Raw genomic sequence first — 24,697 nt, forward strand, 5'->3', positions numbered from 1 at the left:
TCGCTCCACGAGGGCCTATGTTCTTAAAACCCACCAAAGACTCTCTTCCTTTCCATAAGCCAGATATTGTGAGTTCTCATTCTAGACTACATACAAGAACCAGTACTCGCCTACGGCTCCTGTTCCTGAATATACTGAAGACTCTCTGTTGCATAGAAGCCATTACAGATATCTACAAATGTGAGTGTAACATCTATTACTGGTTATGTATCCAGCATACCCTGTCTACTCACTACCTATAGTCTCTCTCTGCAGCTCAGCAACCCAGAGACCGCAATTCCAGTATCAGAGGGACTTCAGCCCTGCCGGCCACATCATCTCACTGCTGCCACCTCTGGTAGTTCTACTGCCTTTCTAATAAAGAACTATCTGTGTTTGTCTCCATACTCCAGCCTAGCCGGTCGTCCCTCTCAGGATATCCTCCTGGGGGCGCTGTCATCTGCCATCGGCCCAGGGGTTCACCAATTAACATTAAGTATTATTCCTTATACTGCCACTCTGTGGGAGCCAACCCACAATGGATTATTAACTCCTCCTATGGAGTATTACACATTGCTAGCTCCTCCCCTTGGGCAGCATCATCAATAACAGATTGCTGACTCTGCCCTCCTGGCGGCGTCACCGATAACAGATCGCTACTCCTCCCCTTTGGAGGAACAGATCGTTATCAGATTTATAACAGAGTGCTAACTCCTCCTTCTACTAAGGGAGATTAGTAATAGCTTGCTAACTCCTCCCTTTAGAGGAGGGGATGTCTAACAGATTTCTAACTCCTCCCTTTACGGAGGGGGATTTCTAACAATATGTTAGTATTTTATAAACTGTGTGGTGGAATACAAATACTTTACTCATTTCATAAAATTGCATGCATATATTTTATGCGTCTAATAATTATAACAAGTGCATATAATAATTGTTAGTTATACACAAAGGGCCTGATGTTAAAAAAACATTTGGATTTTAAACATGTAAATGCACTTTACCTATGTAAGTGGACTTTTGAAAATTGCTACAATATATGCTATTGAATTGTCCATAGGATTTATCCACATAAGTGCACTTTGGGGCAGATTTTCAAAGGGTTACACGTGTAACACCCAAAAAGCTGCCCTAAGCTGCCCCTGCATGTGCTGAGCCTATCTTGCATAGGCTTGGTGGTGTGCGCAAACCCCAGGATGCCCATATGTCCTGGGGCTTCGAAAAAGGGGTGGGTCCAGGGGGGTGGCGGCGGTCAGGGGTGGGTCCAGGGTCAGGACCTGGAGTCCGGGGGCAGTCCGGGGGTGGGTCCGGGGGCGGGTCTGGGGGCATTGTGGTGGTCCGGGGGCAGTCCCGAGTCCTCCGGCGCACGTAACTTCAGAAATAAAGGTAGGGGGGATCTAGTTAGGCTGGGGAGTGGGTTAGATAGAGGAAGGGAAGGGAAGGTGGGGGGAGCGGTAGAAAAGTTCCCTCCGAGGCCACTTCGATTTCGTAGCGGCCTCGGAGGGAACAGAGGCAGCCTGCTCGGTGCGTGCAAGTTGCACAATTGTGCATCCCCTTGCGCGCGCCGACCCTGGATTTTATAACATGCGCACGGCAGGTTTTAAAATTTGCCCCTTTATGTGCACAAATGCCTTTCAAAAATTGCTCCGATAGTATATCTGGCCTACCTTTGCCCAGACTATGTACACACCCCTATGCTTGGAGTGGGAAGTACCAAATGAGAAATTATATTTACTAATATGATTTATCTTCGTGTTTATAGCCTGAGTGAAGGATGAGACAATTTCCCAGTTACCCCAATACCATAATTCCGTGCCCTTCCCAAACACCTTCTCACTTGTGGTGCCATATCAGAATAAAAAGTAATTAACCCTTTTATTAGAATTGTGTGAGTAGACAGTAAATCCAACCAGAACATTAAATGGGAAAAGTACAGTAGTGAAGTATAATATAAACTTTCAGTTTTCTTATTTTAAATCAAGCAATGCAAAAATAACACAGGGTATGTATGGCCTGTTAGCCAGGGCAACCAACATATTCATGTGAATATTAAAAACAATTAAGGAATGCTAATAGTGAAAGGTTGAGGGGAAAAGCAGTAAAGTACACAGCTTTCAAAAATTCTTTTTATCCCTGAGTACTCAAAAAGGGGGGAGAAACATATCCACCCCAATGTCAATAATGTCGCAAACACAAAATTATATGGAAAAAAAAAATCAATCAAGAAAATGAAGATGGTGGTGCTGGTTAGATGACAAACCAATAAATGAACACTGCAGTGTGTGAAAAATCTTTCTCTCTTGGGGAGCTTCCCCAAACGGTTTACTTGGTCCTAAACACAAAGTCGGCCTGGTTTCAGTCTCTGTTTTTTTTCCCCAGTACCTGCCAGCAAGGGTTTATGCTTGACTTTGGCTGAAAGGCTAAAGCAGTTAAGATGAGATATTGAATTTTTGACAAAAGACAAGGAAATAAACCTTCTCTTCCTCTGCTAAGTTACTCATTGTGCAAAATCTAGATTACTTAACTCCACTATTATGGAAATTCATAATCTATTATTCAGAATACTAAGTGAACTAATGTGTTCATGTGACTATATGACAGCTATAGATCACAGAAACATCAATGGGATATTTTTAGATTTTGAAAGTTTTAAGCAGTCTGTATATGTTTTTGTGTTTGATTATAGAAAGATATTTGCATGATATAGTGGTAAAGTTGCCACTGCAAGACTAAAAGCATGAAAGCATCGAGTGAACTGACTTGACAGCAGTTTGTTAACTGCTACAGGAATAACTGCTTTTTACACAGACAGATAAGTGACTACAATTTATTTCGAACCCCTGTATATAATTCCCCTGAGGAAGCCATAATATATGGAGAAACAAGGGGTCTCTTGTTGGGATCAGGGTTGATGTATAAAAATCAATAAGTTGGATGCTTGTGGGATCTATGATCAATATATAATTGCAGCATGAAAAGATATATATGATGTTTCTGTGATCTATAACTGTCATATGAACACAGTTCACCTAAAATAATGAATACTATTTGATAAGATTTTGCTTTTCAACCACTTCAAAGCAGATTACATTCAGGTACTATAGGCTTTTCCCTGTCCCTATAGGGCTCACCATCGCTGAGGCAATGGAGAGTGAAGTAACTGGCCCAAGTTCACAAAGAGCAGCTGTGGGATTTTAAGCCTGCTTTCTCTGATTTATAGCTCACTGCTCTAACCACTAGGCTATGCCTCCTAATAGATAAAGACCTGCCATAATAGTGGAGTTATTTAAGAAAGGTTTAGTTTAAGCATGTACATGTGTTTGGTGTGTGATTTGGGTTGTTCTTATTTTATATAGGTAGTGTGGAACATTTTTTCAGAACATGATGATGAGCTAAAGGTCACGGGTAAATCAGAGGTGACTCCTTTCTGTTGTATTGTTAGTGTTTTTAAAGAATGTTCCATTTTACACATATTCCAGTTCAAGTATTGGTTTTTTAATACCTTTTTTGAAAGTAAATTTTTACCCAAACCAATATTCAATACTATTAAGCACAGGGTTACAAACTATCAGTTCATCTATCATACTTGGTTTACAAGGTGTTAAAAGTAACATTAACAGAGCTAACATTTGTATGAACACAGAAGAATATAAATGATACATTGACTAAATGATAACATTTGTGCAGTTGAATTTACAGATTATGTATGAACACACTTGGATATAAATAAAACTGGAACTGCTGAATGTAGATGTACAGATTACATACAGTACAACATAACTTAGATATAAATAGAGTCAGTTATAAGATATGGATTGCGATAAATAGACTTGATTTATGGGATAGGCACATTATAGGATAGACACAGTGGTAAAATAAGAACCAGTACAGAGTCCTGCAATACCCCACTAATCACTTTACTTTCACCAGAGTGGACTCCATTTATCACCACTTTCTGCATCCTGCCACTCAAACACTTCTTCCCCCAGGTTACAGTTTTATAGCCTACTCCCATATAGCTTGCTTATATGTCAGGGGTGGCCACCTCCGATTCTTGAGAGCCACAAACGGGTCAGGTTTTCAGGATATCCACAATGAATATGCATGAGATAGATTTGCACACTACCTCCATTGTATGCAAATCTATCTCATGCATATTCATTGTGGATATCCTGAAAACCTGGTCTCTTTGTGGCTCTCATGGGACTGGAGTTGGCCACCCCTGCACTATGTGGAGCACTGAAAAAAGCCTTACTGAAATCCAAATATGCAATGCCTGACTCAGCACTTTTTGTTCCTCATTAAAGAACTCAATTAAGTATGTCTGAAATAATCTTCCCTTTGTGAAGCCATGACATCTGGTGTCCTGTATTCTACTTGTTTCAGGTGCTGCATTGTCTTTTTCTTTAGTAGTATTTCCATAGTTTTGTCCACCTGTATTTTTTTTTTTTTGCCTCCTTCCTCTCCCATTCACATCAGCTCTCTTCCATTCTCTCAGAACCTTCCCTGTCTTCCAGGACCAGCACGTTCTTGAGCTCTTTAACCATTTTGAGAAAAACCATCAAGTCCCATGGTCTGATCCACTCTTGTTTGTGCAAGTACTTCAAGTACCTCCTCAGCTGTAATTTGGTTTGTAATCATTTCACATTTATCAGTAGCCTTTCTCACCTTAGATCCGTTACATTCCCTTTCTTTTGCAAATGCTGAGCAAAAGAACTTATTTCAGATTTATGCCTTTTGCCAGTGTTTCTTTTTACAATTCCTGCTTTCTCCCTTTATTTTTCCTATTCCTCCATTGGTTATTTGCCTCTCTCTTATATATTTAAAGAAGGATTTTTTTTCCTCCATTTTTTGATCGGGCAGTTTTCCATGAGGATCTTTATGTTTTTAATTATCTTCCCTGCCTCTCTTTCAGGGTCATTTTTCAAATCGTGTTAGGGCATTATCACGCCGAAATGCATACGATAAATAGCGCATCACACCTTGCCTATGCAAAATAGCATTTAGTGTTCAAGTGGGAGGAGTTTGGATGAGGTTTATGGAAATTGGGGTCTGCTAGCACTGACTGTGTGACAGTTTTGCACATTATCATAGGATTTATCACTGGAAATAACTACACCTTTTTTGGAGTCGGTATGATGGAAAAAGTAATTATCGCCCGTGATATCGCAGATCGTGCTGTTATCGAGGCGAATATCGCACACGATAAAAAAAGCTGTGATCATGGACACACCTACCAGGCCCTCCTGGCCCAATAAAAACACTCGGTTTTACCTGCTTTACCTTCTAAAGCCATATTGTTTCTGGCTTTAGAAGGTGACAGAATACTGGATGCCTTGGCAGACGTCAACAGGTGGAACCTGAACAACCTCAAGAACAGCCAAGGCCTGTTCCACTGCCTCCTAGGGAAGTACCAGCAGCACAGTCAGAGCCACGGGTCCTGTGGGCTCAGGGCGGTGGCTACCATCCGACACGCAGGTGGCCACGGCGCAGGAGATACAGGAAGCAGATCTTTCCTCCACGGGCATCCTTGCTGAGCATACCAGAGGACTTTGCGCTTAGCAAGTATTGGCTCAGCTCTTGTGCAATCCTGGAATTATATGAAGTCATCTAAGGGGATCTGGATCCCATCACCAAGGTCCCATGCTGGGCCTAGCCTCACCAAACTGTTGCCCGCCCTGCATTTCATGACAAGTGGCTTTTTTTAAACCATAGTAGGGGTGGTGGGGGGCATGTCCCAAAGCACTTTCTCACACTGTCTCAACCAGGTCATGAAAGCAGTAACTGACCACATTCCTAGCTATATTAAATTTCTTCGCGACAGGCTGGACTTGATGGACTCGAAGAGAGGGTTTTACCTCAATGCTGTCAGAGCAATCAATTGCACTCATGTGGCCATCAGTCCACCCCATCAGAGGGAGTAGATGTACCGCAACAGAAAGCTCTTCCTCTCCATCAACGTGCAAGTGGCCTGTGACTCTGGAATGTACATATTCGATGTTGGGCCCAGGTTCCTGGGAGCCTTGCATGATTCCTTTATACTTAGCCAGTTGGGCCTCTTTGACAATTTTGAGGCTGGCCTGTATGGGGATGCCTAGCTCATAGGTAAGACACACTTTTATTTCTGTATTCTATCTTTGCCTATGTGTTTGTGACTAATGGCACCCAAATGGGTGGTGGTTGCGTGGGAGGAAAGGACTGGTGGCATGACAAGTGGCTTGTACAGTTATGTATGCAGCCCATTCACCCAGTCCATGGCTTTTTATCCTCATGCTTCAGAGCGTGGCAAACTTTGATGCTAACAATGCATATCACGTAAAGCTCGCCGAGTGAACAGGCACTATATACTTAAAACATCTTCATAAGCAAAATGGCCTTATTCCTATCCTCCCCTTGGGTGCCATTTTACTGTCACAGGTGATTCACAAACTTCAATTGTCCACACTGCCAGCACTGCACCATCACATGTAGTCTGTTACAGAGGTGTGCGGAAGATTTTCACAGACTGTTTCAGTATAAGCTCACACACTTATACTACAAGCAGTGTCCTGTGCATTTTTGGTGGCCTGTCATATTCCCTGTGTATGGGCTCTCAATTGGTTTCCTATGCAAGACAGACTGCACATCTGCCACCGACATTTGCATTCACACCATGAGGTACAGCTTTTGCAGGTAATACTGGTGTGGCAGCTCCTATATATCTCCTCTAGGTCGGCGGGTCGCTACACACCAGTAGCCTTTTCAGGGTTGTGAGGGCATGGCTTGCAATAGTTCCAGTACCCACATGTGATGTAGTAGTTTTGATGAGCTGACCTCAGATCAACCATGTCACCCTTCACAATGCAGCAGTACACTGTACTGGGAAAACAGTGGAGCAAGTGAAAATTACATCAAAGACATGTGCTGCCACCATGTGTTCTGCCTGATAGTGACACTAAAAGAGCCACATATTGCACAACACTTTGTAGGCTACCTAGCATGGTGTGCCTTCCCAGCCCTCCCCAGCGGACCCCATCCTACCGCTCACAAGTGTGTGGCAATGGCCCACCAATGTGCTGCCACCCCAGTTCCTCCTGGAGCATCGAGAGCTGCAGTTGTTGAAAAGCCATAAATGGGAAATAACTCTGAACTTTAAAAAGCAAATTTGAAAGGTACAGGTACACAATTAAAGGTTTCAGAAAACAAATGTGCTGGTTACAGCCTTATTCCAAGGTGCTAAAACGTGTATATGTGAGGTGCTACCCCTGTATTGGGCCTGCTTACTGTCACATGGTCTTGGCCACATAGAAGAGACACCACTGCCACGGCACTTAAAGAAACACTGCAGACTAGGAATTGCAGCTGCATCCACTTTGACAGCATATATAGATCCAGTCCTGTTCTTACTGCCATATATGCAGGTACTGATAGTCTTGGTTAGGTTGTCATACCTATAGGCTAATCACAGGAAATGCCTGCATGTTATGGCTTCCAGGCCAGCAGAGGATTTATAAGTCACAAAAATTGAACAGACTTAGAAGAGTAATGCACACATCACAGTGCTGTAGTTGTGCCCCTTCCATTTCAGCCTTGCTGAAAGCGCCAGTGCTACATGGTGCCGAACGCACTCTGCGCACAGCTCCTTACAAGCTAGCCTTCCTCTTGTTGTTTGCATGCACCCCAACACACAAGTACTCAACTACATGTAGCGATGCAATTTAAATATTAAACTGTGAAAAAGGTGAGGCCCTTATCCATCGTGATGTCATGTATGTAGCATTAGCTTCTTGGTGAGCTTACAGCAGGATGCACATCACACTCAGTGAAGACAGGATTAGAGATCAGATAGTGCCCTCCGTTCACTTGTCATTTGCAATGAGCTATGACATGTCACATTCACAGTTTATTTTCTAACCACTCTTACAGCATCCACATCTATCAAGAACAGAGGTTTATGTCATACAGGCCAACAGTAAGATATGTTTGAACCTCCTGCCTTCAACTCTCCCCTCACACATAACCTTACTCAGATAGGAAGATGTCACGGACATGCAAGGCCATTGTGCCTTATGCATCAAAGCCATTAATGTGGTGCAGGTATATTCCTGGGGGAATTCTGCACTACTGTGGAGTGCAGAATTTGCGCAGAATTCCCCCACTGTGCATAATTGCCAAATTATGCACAGAAAATGGCATAGAAGATGAAGGCCCTGGCGTACTGCGAACGGAGCACACTGTTAGCGGCAAAGATGAAGCCCCAGTGCTCCATGTGCAACAAAGATGAAGGCCCCGGCATGCCGCGAACACCATTCGCGGCAAAGATGAAGGCTCCGGCGGGACGTGCTCTGCTCGTGGCGTAGATGAAGGCCCTGGTGAGAGTGAATGTGTGTAGAGAGTAGGGATGTGAATCATTTTTTGACGATTTAAAATATCGTCCGATATATTTTAAATCGTCAAAAATCGTTAGAGGCAATATTTAATAGGAATTCCCCCGATTTATCGTCAAAAATCGTAAATCGGGGGAAGGGGGAGGGGAAGGGGGAGGCGGGAAAACCGGCACACTAAACAACCCTAAAACCCCCCCCCACCCTTTAAAATAAACCCCCCACCCTCCCGACCCCCCCCCCCAAATGCCTTAAATTACCTGGGGTCCAGAGGGGGGGTCCCGGTGTGATCTTTTACTCTCGGGCCTCCGGTGCATTGTAGAAATGGCGCCGGCGCTACCTTTGCCCTGTCATATGACAGGGCAAAGGTAGGGGAAGGGGTAGGGGAAAGGGGTGTGGGAAGGGGTAGGGGAAGGGGTGTGAGAGAGGGAGGGGGAGGGGTATGGGGGAGAGGAGAGTGAGAGAGCTGAGAGGGGAGGGAGTGTGAGAGAGGAGAGGGGATGAGGGGAGGAGAGGGGTGAGAGGAGGGGGAGAGAGGAGGAGGGGAGGTGGTGTGAGAGAGGCAGAGCAGGGGGAAGGGTGTGAGGTAGAGAGAAAGCAGGGGAGTGAGCAGGAGGGTGTGAGAGAGAGCAGGGAAGGTAAGAGAGAGATAAGGAAGGGTAAGCAGTGGGATGTGAGAGAGAGCAGAGGGTGTGAGAGAGAGCAGGGGGGGTGCTTGAGTGTGGGTGCCAGAGAGAGGGAGCCTATATGAGGAGATTGTGAAGGAGTGTGTATGTGTGAGAGATTGGGAGCTGCTGGGAATGAAAAAGGGATCGTGTGTATGTGAAGGTGCTAGCCTGTGTGAAGGGATTGTGTATGTGTGAGAGAGAGCCTGTGTGAAGGTGGGCGGGAGAGAGAGGCATAGGTAACCTCTGTGAGGGTGTGCGTGAGAGAGAAAGGGAGTTTGTGTGGGAGTATATACAAGAGAGAGGGACCCTGTATGAGGGGATGAGTATATGCAAGAAAGTGAGGGAGCCTGTATGAGGGTGTGTGTGTGTGTGAACTAGAGAGAGGGAGCATGTGTGTGAGAGAGAGAAGGATAGAGGGAGCCTGTGTGAGTGGTAATACTGAGAGTGGGGTCAAACTCAGGGAGTGACAATAGAGTGAAAGGGGCTGAGCCTAGAGGTGGAAGGGAGAGATACTGGCAGGTGGAGGAGTTGGGGCCTAAGAGGGCAAAGTGGCCAGAGAAGTAGGGAGAGCGAGTGGAAGGGACACTCTTACAGTGAATTTCTAGGGGAATTCTGCTCAAAATATTTAAAAGTCTGCATCTTTAAGTAATAACGTTTTTCTGTATTAATTTAAAATGTAATTATTTAAAGACTGTCCTGTAATTTGTGTTATTTTGACCAATATAAAATATGCAGAATTTTGCAGAATTTTAAGTTTTTGTGCGCAGAATTTTAAGTTTATGCGTGCAGAATTTTAAATTTTTGTGCACAGAATTCCCCCAGGAGTAATGTATGAACAATTTACATATTCTGAGTATTGGTCCTTTTTCTATACATAGAAGCTCTTACAGTGCAGCAGTGAAATCTGAGCACTAGGAAATCACATAGGCTGAGCAGTCCTGACCCAAATTGTTTGCAGAGAGTTCCATTGGCAAAATCACTGCACACATTTCCATGCTTTCATGGTTGCATGCCCTTGCTGATGCACATGTGTGTCACCACTCCTGGGGAATTGGAAAGATCTGCTATCCTCTAGGCTGAGCATCATGTGCTGTAAGTCAATTCGACTGCTTGTTCTGACCATGCCAGGTCTGCTGCCCCACTGGCATTGAAGTGGTCTGTGTATAGCATTATGGGTAGAGAAAATCAGGTCAGCTGAAGAGGTAATGAGCCGACTAGCTGCCCACATAGTAAAGGGCACTTAGTGCTGAATGTATAGCGCTACTACTCCCAGAACTGTCATGTCATTGTCATAATGGCTGATGGCCTTTCTGTGTTGCAGTCTGGCCAGACATGCATTTACTGCCACCTAGGCACTTCAAGGGCCCATGCCACAACCTCACACTAAGTTGGTGTTCTGTATGCCTCAGCCATCATTTGTTTAGGTGCCCAGCTACTTATGTTTGCCCTGGAAGGTCTCTGACTAATTCATTAGAACTTACAGCATCATGTAAGGCCTTTTTGTCACACACACAGAATGGGAGAGAAGGCTTATTTAATCAGCCCCTTAGTGAGAAGCAGACACAGAGCTCAATGTAGTTTGATAACAATCATTTGATGAACCAACTTATTGCACATGTGGAGGTGCTGGAAGTGCAGCCAGTTGTACATACTCCATACTTAAGTGTGTGTGTCACTCGCTGAATGACCTGCTGTGTTTGCCTCGCTCAATCACTCTTCTGCAGAACTCTGAGGTCCCTCCCTTGTCACTGCTACCCAGAACCCTAAACAGGCAGTGTGTGCAGTGTGCACATTTATAAAGCTCACACTGGGATAGATTTTATAAATTTACGTAAGCGCGTACTTTTTTTCGCGCACCAGGCGTGAACAAAAGTATGCTGGATTTTATAAGATACGCGCGTAGCCGCGTGTATCTTATAAAATCCGGGGTTGGCGCACGCAAGAGGGTGCACATTTGTGCAACTTGTGCGCGCCGAGCCCGGTGCACGCTGCCTGTTCCCTCCGAGGCTGCTCCGAAATCGGAGCGGCCTCGGAGGGAACTTTCTTTCCACCCCCCCCCCGCACCTTCCCCTCCCCTCCCTTCCCCTACCTAACCCACCCCCCTGGCCCTATCTAAACCCCCCCCCCCCACCTTTGTTGGCAGATTTACGCCTGCTGAAAGCAGGCGTAAATCTGCGCGCGCCAGCGGGCTGCTGGCGTGCCATCACCCGACCCGGGGGCTGGTCCGGAGGCCTCAACCACGCCCCCGGGCCGGCACCATGCCCCCAGTCCCGCCCCAGACCGCCCCTGACCCCGGACACGCCCCGGACATGCCCCTCCCTGCCCCTTTTACGAAGCCCCGGGACTTACGCGCGTCCCAGGGCTGTGCGCGTGCCGGCGGCCTATGCAAAATAAGCGTGCCGGCGCGCGAGTGCCCTGCACGTACAAATCCGGCCGGATTTACGCGTGCAGGGCTTTTAATATCCCTTTCAGAATTATAAAAGTTGAAATTAAAAAATAAATGTGAAACTGTATGGCGTTGTCTCAGGATGTATATAAACCTCCAACCATAGTCTGCTATGTGTAATGCTGATAGTTGAGCTTACACAATTCGATTAAGTCTTCCGCCATCCAAATCCAATTAGTCAACCTCCCTTAAGTCTCACATGGTCAGACAACACCATACCATATCCCACCTTAAACGTGGCTGACCTTCTCATTCCAGCCATCAAAATGATGCTGCGCATTCTCCTTAGAGAACCATATCTGCTGCCTTCTTCTTTACCTTTTTTTTAACCTGCCTTACACATAGATTTGTTGCCTTTGCAATGCTTCCTTTTACTGCTAACCAAAGTTCCTCAATACCCTTCAGCTTTTGGAGTCCCAACAGAGCCTCTTCAGAATTATCACTCATCATCTTGAAGTTAGCCCCACTGAAGTCCAAAATCCTAGACTTAGGGTCTCATTTTCTAAACATGCAGAGATTACTACTAATATTTTAGAAACTATGTGGTGGGAGTTGCACTATTTATAAAATATCATGTATTTCTGCTCCATAAGTACATATGTATGTTTCAATATATGAAAAGATTTCAAATGCAAGAAAATACATATCTTCTCCACCTATATTATAAATATAGGTGTTTATATTTTAAGCATCTAAAAATATAAGATGTACATGTAATAACTCTGATTTATACACAAAGGCAGGTATTTTATAAAGTTTGTGCATAGGAATGATAACTTTTAAACAAACACGTGCATGCCCATATGCATGTATATGTGGGTGTCTGCCCACATATACATGCATAAATCTTATATCATCCGTGCCTTTCTGTCCCCCAGTAAAATGTATGCATGAAATGGAAAATACACGCGTACTCTCAATGTTTATAAAATATCATATATGTCCAATACATGCTACTTATGTGCATATAAGCAACCCTTTGAAGATTTCCTCCTTAATATGTCAAACATTAGTTTAAACCACATTGCCTTGGTAGGTTCCCTCCGAGACCACTCCGATTTCGGAGCGGCCTCGGAGGGAACCGAGGCAGGCTGCGCGGCTCGGCGCACACAAGTTGCACAATTGTGCACCCCCTTGCGTGCGCGCGACGCTGGATTTTATAACATGCACGTGGCTGCGCGCGCATGTTATAAAATCGGGCGTAGATTTGTTCGCGCCGGGTTGCGCAAACAAATCTGCACCCGTGCGCAGGTTTTAAAATCTGCCCCACAATGTATAAACAAAACATACCTGTCTCCCTTCTTACTCTGAGAACATACATCAATCCATTTCATTTTGTACAACCTGCCCTTTTCAGTGTATGCTGTATTATTGATTTTTAGCTGCATTTCCCTTAGACAAATATCAGATGGAAGTTTATACGTTTGTTCAAAGTAAAGCTCCACATCCTTAATCTCTAATGGACTCTACAAATTCTCCTGCCAGTATTTACAATATTGCTGAAAAATTGCATCTTCTACAGTCAAGTCCCTAAAATTGTACCAAGTGGATATTTTTTTAGCTCTAGATTTATTTATTTATTTTTATTTCAAATCTCTTCTATACCGTCGTTAAGTTAGGTAACCATCACAACGGTTTACATAGAGGCACGATAAAGTAAAATATGAATAGATATGAATAGATAAAGCTTTAAAAAACCATAACAAAAAAAAATTCCACTAAACTGTGCATACCTTATTATTTTGCAATATAAAATGCCTAGCTTGAAAATAAACAAATAAATGAATTCTCAATGTGAAACAATACTTTATTTCTTACATCCAATAGATTAGAAATTTAAGCAATACCCTTTTCTCTCTACTTAGAGAACATTTTATTTTCCATACCAGGCTGAAACATTGGATTACCTAAAAAAGATATCAAAGATGAGTATTTAGCTTCCAACTTCTATAATCTGCGTACAAAAGACTAAATCATTCTAACTGGCTGAATTGAAATATGTCCTGATATTATCCTTTCAGGTTGCAAATCTTTCTGAACAAGAACAACATTAATAGATAAGTATGGTTACATAATCTCATGTTCTAATGGAATATTCATGATTTTATTACCATTTCTCATCCAATCCGCCAATATCGAAATTTCATGCTACACTATAGACTGTATATGCAGGACAGGTATGTGCCTACCCCCAAATTATTTTGCCCTACATAATTTAAACAAAGAAATGCAAAGTTTTTTTCTCTCTCCATAAGGAACAGTTCAGACAGTTCTTAAACCTTTTCACATCAGATCTCATAATCCAACAAGATAACAACTGTACAACATATAATATTTTTGGAAAACAATACCATCTCAGACAAGATCACCCCGCCCTTCAGGAATAAAGGCAGATGTTTCCATTCCTTCATCTGTAATTTACCTTATCCAATACCGCTGTAATTCATAGTTGTTTTCACAAGTTTATGAAGTTTAAAAACTGGCATTTTAAGCACCTAATATTTATTTATTAATTTGTTTATTTTAAAACATTTATAATCCACCAATCTGAAGCACTTGCTCTCAGCAAATTACAACATAGATGCACAGACATTTGGCAGATAAAAGAAATACAAGAACAATTAAAACAATAAAAGCAATAGAACAGTCATCAAAACACAGACAGAAAGCAGTTAGGCAACTACAGTGTGTGTGTGTGTAGCAAGAAGACTTGTTCAAACAGAAAGGCTTTCAATTTCTTATGAAATGCAGAGCAACTTTACAAATGTCACAATTTGGGCAGCAATTTGTTCCATAATGTAGAGGTCACTATCGCAAAATTTCATGATCATGTATCCATGAGATGGATAGCCTTTGTCATCTGCAGCTGAATTTTTTTTTGTGGGAATGTCTGCTTTCGGTTGGGACCTTATCGTCAGTGGTCCCATTCATAACCAAGGTCATGACTTTTGGTTTTGACTTTTGTCATTCTCTCTTTCATTAATACTATTGCTTCAAGTTGTTGATTGAGAAAATCCCCTGGTCAGATCACATGCTCATTTCTTGTCAACTGTCTATAGTGGCACTCATTAGAGGGCACAGTCTGAATTTATGGCCTGTTGTCATTTAGATCCCAAACACTTTTGAGATCGGGTTCTCTCCAAGCTAACTGACTTCAGTCCACCTGTTTTGTCTATAGCAGATCTTTTTCAAGATATATTAGCTAGTGCCTGCGATGAGTTAGCACTAATAAAAATAGTTACACTTAAGCATGTTTGTTGTGAACCGATGAGATGTTCCCAACGTTCATTGTTATATAAAAACTTCTAAAATAAATAAATAAAATAAATAAAATGTACAGTTCACCCTGTGGTGGGGAATTAAAACAGTTAAGGCCGGATTTTAAATGCCCTGCGCGAGTAAATCCAGCCGGATTTACGCGTGCAGGGCCCTCGCGTGCCGGCGCGCCTATTTTGCATAGGCCGCCGGCGCGCGCACAGCCCCGGGACGCGCGTAAGTCCCGGGGCTTCATAAAAGGGGCGGGGAGGGGGCATGTCCGGGGGCGTGTCCAGGGTAAGGGGTGGTTCAGGGCGCGACCGAGGCGTGGCCCTGGCCCGGGGGTGTGGTCGAGGCCTCCGGACCAGCCCCTGGGTCAGGTGATGGCGCGCCAGCAGCCCGCTGGCGCAGGCAGATTTACATCTGTTTTCAGCAGGCATAAATCTGCCAACAAAAGGTAGGGGCGGTTTAGATAGGGCTGGGGGGGTGGGTTAGGTAGGGGAAGGGAGGGGAAGGTGTGGGAGGGGTGGAAAGAAAGTTTCCCTCCGAGGCCACTCCGATTTCGGAGCGGCCTCGGAGGGAACAGGCAGCGCGTGCCGGGCTCGGCGCGCACAAGTTGCACAAATGTGCACCCCCTTGCGCGCGCCAACCCTGGATTTTATAAGATACGCGCGGCTACGCACTCGTGCAAAATTATAAAATCTACCCCTTATTGCCTACGTTTGAATGCCATTGGTGAAGGACAGGATCAGAGGAGTTTCTTGCCCTTAAGGAAATTCAAAACCTTAACCGATAAAGCTAAGAAGTGTTTCTTTTTCTCAGGGAAATCTATAGTTGGTAACAATCCCAGCAAATAATTTGACCATTCCAGTAGCTAATGAGCCTTCACTGTTTATCCAAGGAGCCTTAATATTGCAATGACTTTGCGCAGGTTTTGACAAGAAAGTTGCCAAGATTTGCAGTAGATTTTGTTTTTCTAGTTCCATTCTGCCAGTCCATTCCTCTCCATTTCCTCTTTGTGGGACTCCTTTGATCCTGTGTTGAAGGACAAAGTTGTTCAGGTAATATCTAAACTAAACCCTTTGCCTATCCACTTAATTAATGCACTCCTGTCTTTATTAAGTTTTTATGGGAGGATCTGGGTACTTTCATTGGAAACATTGTTAATCTTTCCCTATCAGATGGTATTTTGCCAACTAGTCTTAAGAGGGCTTCAATTTGACCAATATTAAAGACACCTTCTTTGGACTCTAACAATTACTGGCCTATCTCTATGTTAGGATTGTGGACACTTGTGTTGGGGTGAGGTTGGTGATCTTGTGTTGGGCCCCTTCTAGGAGGTTTCACCACTCTTCAAGACCCAGCTTAACCGCTAGGATTTCTTTGTCTCCGATTGTGTAATTCTTCTCTGCCAGGGAGAACTTCCTGGAGAAGAATGAACATGGGAGAAACATTCATTCTGTACTCTGTTGACTGAGATCAGCCCCCAAACCCCCCAAAGGAATAGGCATCTAACTTGAGAACAAAAGGATGAGTGGGGGTCCATATGTCAGAGACATGGCCCTTGGGTGAAAGAGTGTTTAAGAATCTGGAATACTTCAACGGCTTCTGAGGTCCAGTTTCTGGTGTTCATGCCATTTCATGTTAGGGCAATGAGTGGTGCTGTGAGGGTGAAGTACCCATGCTTTGCTCATAGACCAACAAGCTGGGACCATTATAGGATGACCTTCTATTTTGCAGGATCCATGCATAGGCCAGTACACTGGAGACAATATATCACAGGAAGGGTGGTTGTTCTTGCTCGAAGAGACATTTTTTCAACTTGGCATAGAGATGATGTTTGCATAGACGCTGGAGAACTTTGTTTCACATGGGATCTATGAGCAGTCAAGGACTTGGAAAAGATAAGGATATCATCCAGATAGACTACCATGGAGAAGTATTACAGGTCTTGAAAGATGTCATTCACCATTTTTCAGAAAACGGCTAGGGGATTGCACAGACTGAAGGGCATTACTAAGTACTTATAGTGCCCATTTTTAATATTAAAGGTAGTCTTCCACTCATCTCCTTGCTTAATATGGATGAGATTGTCTTCTCCTCTGAGATCCAGTTTTAGGAAGACCTAGGCTTTTTGCAGTCAATCAAACAGCTTGGATATCAGCAGTAGAGGATAGCAATCCTTTTTTGTAATTACATTAACACCTCTGTAGTCTATACAGGTTTGGAGGGTTCTGGGGTTTTTTTGCCACAAAGAAAAAGCCTGCTCCAGTGGGAGAAGAGGACAGATTTATGAAGCCTCTAGCATGATTTTGTTAGATATAGTCACTCATGGCCTAGGTCTCAGGCTTTAAGAGAGGGTACATTCTCCCTCAAGGAGGTACCTTGCCAGGGATGAGCTCAATCCCACATTCATAGGAACAGTTAGGAAGTAATTATTCAGCCTTCTGCTTGGAAAATATGTCTTGATATTCCTCATATTGAGAAGGTAGTCCCATCTAGGTGACTACAATGGTCAAATGAGTCAGAGAAATGATATAGGTGATGCAAGTAGAAGATCAGGCTGGGCCCCACAGAACCAGTACCAGCAAAGACCAGTTGATGGGAGGCTGGTGGTTTTGAAGCCAAGGAAGTCTCAGAATTATAGGGTTGACTGCTTGAAGAATAACATAGAAGATGATCATCTTGGAGTGCAGAAGACCCATATGGAGGGTCAGAGGAACTTTACTTTCCATGCGAGGGGGTCCATAGATGAAGGAGATGGTGAGCCGTTGGTTCAGAGGTACAATGAGTATGGTATGGTGCAGAATTACAACCTAATTGATGAAGTTTCCCCCCCACCCCCAATGCCAAAGTCCAGAAAAGCTTCAGAGAAAAAGTGATTTTGACCCATGGTTATGGAGATGGGAACAATGATTTGAGGAGTGAGGATGTCTGGCCTAGGGATGCATCCCCAGTCAACCCTTGGCTTGGGAATTTTCCTGTTTCTAGGGGGAGTTGGCAACAATATATCCACGACCTGCACAATACATGCATTGACGCATCTGTCTGTGGTGCTGCTTCTCCTCAAGAGGAAGGCGACTGCGGCCCAACTGCATGGGATCCTCTGGGGGCTTAACTTCAGGAGACCATGATGTGGATGGAGAGGGTGGATGTTGGAAGTGCAGAGCTAGGAGGACTGGTTGTTACACATTATATTCTCAAGCCTTCTCCTAGAACATCCGGTCAATATGTCCTGCTAAAGTGATAAGACTGTTCAGGGATGTGGGAACCTCCCATACTGTGAGCTCGTCCCTGATTCAGCCTGCAAGGCCTTGAAGGAAGACTGTGGTTAGGTTATCCTCACCCTAGTGTAATTCAGAGGTGAGCATCTGGAACTCTATTGTGTATTCGGAGAGAGTTCGGGAGCATTTCCTCCGCTAAGGACGTACCTCTTCCAGGTTCATCAAATACCAGGCTGAATTCATACAAGAGGCTGGAAATGTTCTAGAGGAGAGAGTCTTCTTGCTTGCAAAGGGGAAAGGCTCAAGCCAGTGTGGCACCCCCTCTCCCCCGCCCCCTGAGAGACAGAATATACTTGACCTTAGCTTAATATTCTGGGAAAAGCACAGCCTGCAATTGAAAATGCATCCAGCATTGGTTAATGAACCTATAGCACTGCTTGGGGTCTCCCATGTATTGTGGGGGTGCTGAAAAGTGTGGCACAGGTCTAGTGGATGCAAGCAGCACTGACTTGTAAGGATCCACCAGGACTGGTGTGGGAGCTGGTTTTAGGGCATCCATCGTGATGGCCAACCCTTCCAGGGCCGCAGTAACCTGGTTAAGTATCTGCTGTTGTTCCTGCAGTCATTGAGCCAGGCTGGTATTGCTTGGAGCAAGGACAGGGCTGCTGGGTCCATGGCTTCAGCAAACTGTTAGGATTGTGGACCCTTGTGTTGGGGTGAAGATGGTGCAACTTACAGGGTAAGCCCTGCAGGTCTTCACCACCAACAAGCAGAACAGACAGAGCAGAGACTGAACTGGAGCTTTACCTGTACCAACCCCTGTCCCCTCAGGATGAGCCTTTGGGTTCCAGAGGCCAGCAAGTCTTAGGTGGCAGTCTCTATGTAGCTGGTAGAGAAGATCCAGGACCAGCTGGAGGTTGAAGGCAGGCAGCAAGTAGGGATGTCGAGAATCGAGGCTGTGGTCAGTGGCAAAAGGTAGGTAGTGGTATTGAGAGTCCAGGCTAAGGTCAATTACCAATAATCTAACCAAGGACAGAGAAGAGGTAGCTAGGTAAACCCAAAGGGATGAAGGCAAGGCTGGGCAGGCTGAAGAGATTAAGACAAGATTGGGCAAGCTGAAAAGTCAAAGGGAAGGCTAGGCAGGCTGAAGAGACAAAGACAAGGCTGGGCAGAGTGAAGGCAAGGCTGGAAGGCTGAAAGCAAGGCTGGAAGATGCTGAAGCAGCAACTCACACTATTCAAAGATAGACTACCCATTGCTGAGGCATCTTAGCATTGAATGGCCAGGGTTTAAATACCAGTGGACTGACTTCTCACCGTGGGGCCTTTATCTGTTGGTGTACTCCACATGCACGCACCTAGGAGGCAGCTCCGACATGGAAGGAGGTGGCATTCCCAGTCATATGGAGTGACAGTGTCTTTGACTGCACAGAACGACAGTGCTGGGCTGGTCTGGTGTCATCGGGTGAGTGAGCCAGCTTCTGGGGCAACCCTCAAGCCTGAAAACATAACAGTCTTCTCTGCCCTTTACAGCCAAAATTATTGAAGACATTGTTTTGGAACAACTAGATGCCTTTCTTGAAATCCATAACATCTTAGACCAGGATGGTTTTCGTAAATCCTTCAGTACTTAATTGCTGCTACTATCTAGCTATGATACCATTTGTTGAAGTTTTGACCAGAACACTACCTACGTGATGGCTACATTCATAAGAACATAAGAACATAAGGCTTGCCATACTGGGTCAGACCAAGGGACCATCAAGCCCAGGATCCTGTTTCCATGGCCTTTGACACTTTAAATCATTCTGTTTTATTAAATTGTTTAGTGGAAATTGAGATATCTGGCACTGTTTTGCACTGGCTCACATTGTACATCTCAGTTATGCTGTTCTGCATCTATATGAACTAGGGATGTGAATCGGGCTTCGGACGATTGAAAATATCGTCGATTTTTTCAAAATCATCTGAAATCAAGGGCTCCCCCGAAACAATAGGAAAACTCCACGATATTGTTCGTGGGGGTTCTCTTATCGTTTTGGGGGAGGGCGGGAAAAACGGCACACAAAAATAACACTAAACCCACCCCGACCCTTTAAAATTAATCCCTTTGCTTCCGCCACCCTCCCGACCCCCCAAAAAACATTTTACAGGTACCTGGTGGTCCAGTGGGGGTCCCGGGAGCGATCTCCCGCTCCCGGGCCGTCGGCTGCCACTAATCAAAATAGGGCCGATGGCCCTTTGCCCTTACCATGTGACAGGGTATCCGTGCCATTGGCCGGCCCCTGTCACATGGTAGGAGCACTGGATGGCGCCATTTTTAAAGATGGTGCCGGCCATCCAGTGCTCCCTCCATGTGACAGGGGCCGGCCAATGGCACGGATATCCTGTCACATGGTAAGGGCAAAGGCCATCGGCACCATTTTTATTAGTGGCAGCCGACGGCCCGGGAGCGGGAGATCGCTCCCGGGACCCCCACTGGACCACCAGGTACCTGTAAAATGTTTTTGGTGGGGGGTCGGCAGGGTGGGGGAAGCAAAGGGATTAGTTTTAAAGGGTTGGGGTGGGATTTTGTTTATCGGCTTGGGCGCAGCCGATAAACAAAACCGCGATCGGGCCCGATGAAATAAAAACCACATGTGAATCTGAACCGATTCCGGTTCCGATTCACATCTCTAATATGAACCCCTTTGTAGGCTATTATCCAGCTTAGAAGTCTACTGTAAACTATATGCAGATGCTATTTTTTTGTCCCTAAGCTCTCTACCTGGCCTGCTCTCAGCAACTTTCTAGCAATCTGCTTTTCAACAATTAGATCATGGCTAACTCACAACTGTTTTGCACTTAATTTAGAGAAGACTGAGATCATTATTTTCAGTAGATTCCCTGTTAATGATGCTCTATCCTGTTTTAATTAAATTTGAGGATCATACAATTCAAGTTTTATCTTCCATTTGTAATCTAGGCATTATTTTTTACTTCAATTTATATATGAAGTTACAAGTCTGAATGCTGGTCAGAATGTCTTTCTTCAAGCTACAGATGTTGTGAAGATTAAAACTCTGCTCCCTGTACAGGACTTTTGATCTGTTCTTCAAGCTTTCATTCTGTCTGGTTTGGATTACTGCAACTTCCTTCTTATTAGCCTGCCTGCCAACATTCTCAGAACCTTGCAGATCGTGCAGAACTCTACCGCTAGGGTCTTAATGGGCCCTTCTCTTCTCCGTTTCTCAAATCCTTGCACTGGTTACCCATTTGGGTGTCCCATTCCTGGTACATAAACTGCTTTCCAAAACCTTTGCTCCCTGGATTCATGCCAATCTTTGACTTTATGTTCCAGCTCATGCACTCCGATTGGCCAACTCCCATTTGTTAGAGGTTCTATCTTTTCACCTGGATGAAGCACAGGATCATGATTTCTCTGTAGCAGGCCTCTCACTGTGGAATATATTCCAAGAAAATATAAGATCGTTGGAATGTGCTGCTACCTTTAAAAGAACAGGGAAAATATTCTTTTTCTCCCAGGCCTTTAAGGCAGAAACAGTTCCTTAGCCTTGTTGCATGGAGCATTTTTAATTTCATTCATCCTCTTTTATTTGCTGCTGTTTGTTTTTTGTGTTATTGTTCTGCTCTCATTTGTTTTTTTAATTATGTATGTAACTTTTGTGATTTGCCTTGAACTATTTGGAAATGAGTGGCATTTACCTTTTTAAAAAATAAATAAATAATGGTAGGAATCTGAAGGAGATTCGCTCTCTGGGATCATAAGGTGTGTAAATACTAAATATATATGTTCAGGGATGATTTGTAAAAGCTTGTTTTATTTGGTTCCCTCTTTTATTTTAGTGTTACTTTGATATCTCTCATGGCTGAATTTTTATCTTTTCTACTTGTTTTTAAATTATGTAGTTTATAGTGTGAATTTAATATTTCAATATTACTGTATTTTATATGTTATACTTACATAACTTATTTTTACATTATTATGTTTTTTTTGTTTGGTTGGAATAGTGGTTAATTGAATGAAATATATAATAATAATGATAATAATTACAGCAGGTAGGTTCTAGTCCACATCTGGTAGTTTGATGTCACTTATAAACAGGTCCTCTGCTTTGCACGCCATCCCATGATGCATCTAACCATGTCTGAATGCGCCTTCTTCCTCTGTACAAGACATTAACTTGCAAATGATGGTAAAAAGTGCAGGTGGCATGCATGTTACATTTTCTATGTAATTAAACTAAATGCCTACTCTGGTGGAATAAGGCGAATGTTAATGCATTCATTTCACCGAGAATATTGTGTGAAAAGTTACTTTTGATAAGGGATTGCATTTTACATTTACAGGTGCTGAAGCTGAACTTCTCCAAGTTTATACTTGAGTTCATTTGTTGTCTTTCTTTAGCACCTGGAAAATATTGTCTTGTTTCCTCCTCCTCTTGAAAAGGGCTTCTCAGGCTCTGCCATACTTCAGTATCCCCTGCTGTGTTAAATTATGTTGCTTGCCATGTTTTACATCCTGTTAGTTGTCACAGCTTACATACGAACCTGCAATACATTTATACAAAGCATATAACAAATTTGTGAAAAACGCTCTGTTCTTTCCCTGTCGGAGGGTGGGGAGAGAAGGAAAGTGGGGCCTCTGGAGATTGCACCAGGAAACAAAGAAGGTTTTTGGCTAACAAGAACAGAAAGAGAGATGCTGCAGCAAGTGAAGGAAAGAAAGATAGATAAGGAAGAAGAGAAACAGTGACAAAAGAGAAGGGGAATGGAAGAAAGAGCATGAAAAGGATAAAGGAAGGTTGGGAAAGGCAGAAGGTAGTGTAAAACAAAGAAATGAAGAACTGGAGAGCAAGGAAAAAAATAGAGAAGGAAATAGAAGGTAGAAATAGGAAAGAAGAGGAAAAGATAGAAAGAAAAGGCATGTGGGAACACTAGAAAGAGAGTAAAGAGATGAAATCCAGAGACTGAAGTGTTCTTTTCACAGCTTCTGATCTCCAGTTTCCATTCACTAGGGAGCAGGTGGTAGAATTGTGGGCAGGAGTCAGAAGCCTGCAATATGAATTCAGAAAGAATCCAGGATTTTATACTAAGTAATATGGCAATGATCCCATCACTGATAGGATAAAACCTAAAGGCATGGCTCAGTGTCAAGGGACCAGATTGATAAAACTCCTCCCTATGAGGGCAAATTAAATTTGTGTTGGAGAACCAATAGGAACAGCTCCAAAGCAAGGGGTTAACATTCCCAGGCTGTGTCACCTGACCTTGCTGGGAAAGGTGGAATGGTTACCTAGATTGGCTATTTACCCTTTCAAATAAGTTAATAACACTAGGACTAGAGGGCATGCCATAAAACTAGTAACTGGCAGATTTAAAACGAATTGTAGGAAGTATTTTTTCACTTAGTGCAATATAAAGCTATGGAGTCTGTTACCAGAGGATGTAGTCAAGGCAACTAACATAGTAGAATTCAATAGCGACAAGTTCCTGAAGGAAAAAAAACCTTAAACAGTTATTAGCCAGGTAGATTTCGGGAAGCCAACATTTATCCATGGGTGTGAGATACAAGAAATAGATCATCTATTAGGGAGTTTCCAGGTACCTGTGACCCAGACTAGTCACTGTCAGAGACAGGATGCTGGGTTTGATAGACCTTGGTTTGACCCAGCATGGCATTTCTTATGTTCTTAAATCTGGAGATCACATGAACTCCAACACTATTGTATTAGGAAAGGAGAATGGGCTGTCATCAATAGTGACAGTTTAGTCATTTTTGCCAGACTAAAGTTAGGGCAGGTGCTGCAGCTTTTAGTATTATAATTATTATTAGAATAGTACAGTATTAGAATAGAACAGACATCCCAAGTCTCCCAGATGTTGTGGGAGCTTGCTAGGCTGCCTGCTTTCCCTTTCTCCACCTAGAGCAGTGGTGCAGGCTCTCACACCCACTGTGGAAGAATCACTATGTACAGTATGGTGCAAGAAGCCAACTACATTTTTGGGGATGATCACATTTATTGCTGGTTTCAGCTTTGGATCCCCTTGTGGTAATGTGTCATGATGACTGCTAATGCATTGAAAAAATGAAACCATTGTAGAGAGAATACATGACAGGAGTATCAGTGCTGCTGTTTGTGCATTTAGACCATAAGGCATTGAGCCATGATTAATGAAAAACAAACTGTTGTCAGAATACCCTGGTCAGGCCCAATCTTTTTGTGCAGTGGCGCCCCCCCCCCATGCTCTTCAGGCAAAACACCGTGACGAAGAAATAACTCAGCACTCTTCTGTGGTAGCACGTAAAGATGCTTTACTTGGGAAACTGGGATAGAAAAATAATAAATATTATATACATGGTCATATGATTCTCTTCATAAGGGAATATACTAGAATGACCAGACACAATAGCAGGGAGAGAAGGACAGCAAATTTGGGCTCATTCAGACTAAATAATACAGGTAATATCCTTTCTCTACATGTTGTACCCCACTCATGATTTTATAAATCTCAATCATATCTCCTCTCTGTCGGGTCTTTTGCAAATTAAAAAGCCCTAATCTGTTTAGCCTTTCTCTAGAAGAGAGCTTTTCCATCCCCTTTATCATTTTTGTTTCCCTTCTCTATACCTTTTCTATGTCTGCTGTCTTTTTTCAGATGGGATGACCAGAATTGCATACAGTACTCAAGGTACACTCACAACATGGGAGATTTCAATTACCTCAAAAGAAAAGAAAACGTTGCACTAGCTGCTATAACC

Source organism: Rhinatrema bivittatum, chromosome 4 (genome assembly GCF_901001135.1).
Source record: "Rhinatrema bivittatum chromosome 4, aRhiBiv1.1, whole genome shotgun sequence".
In the NCBI taxonomy this organism is placed as follows: Eukaryota; Metazoa; Chordata; class Amphibia; order Gymnophiona; family Rhinatrematidae; genus Rhinatrema; species Rhinatrema bivittatum.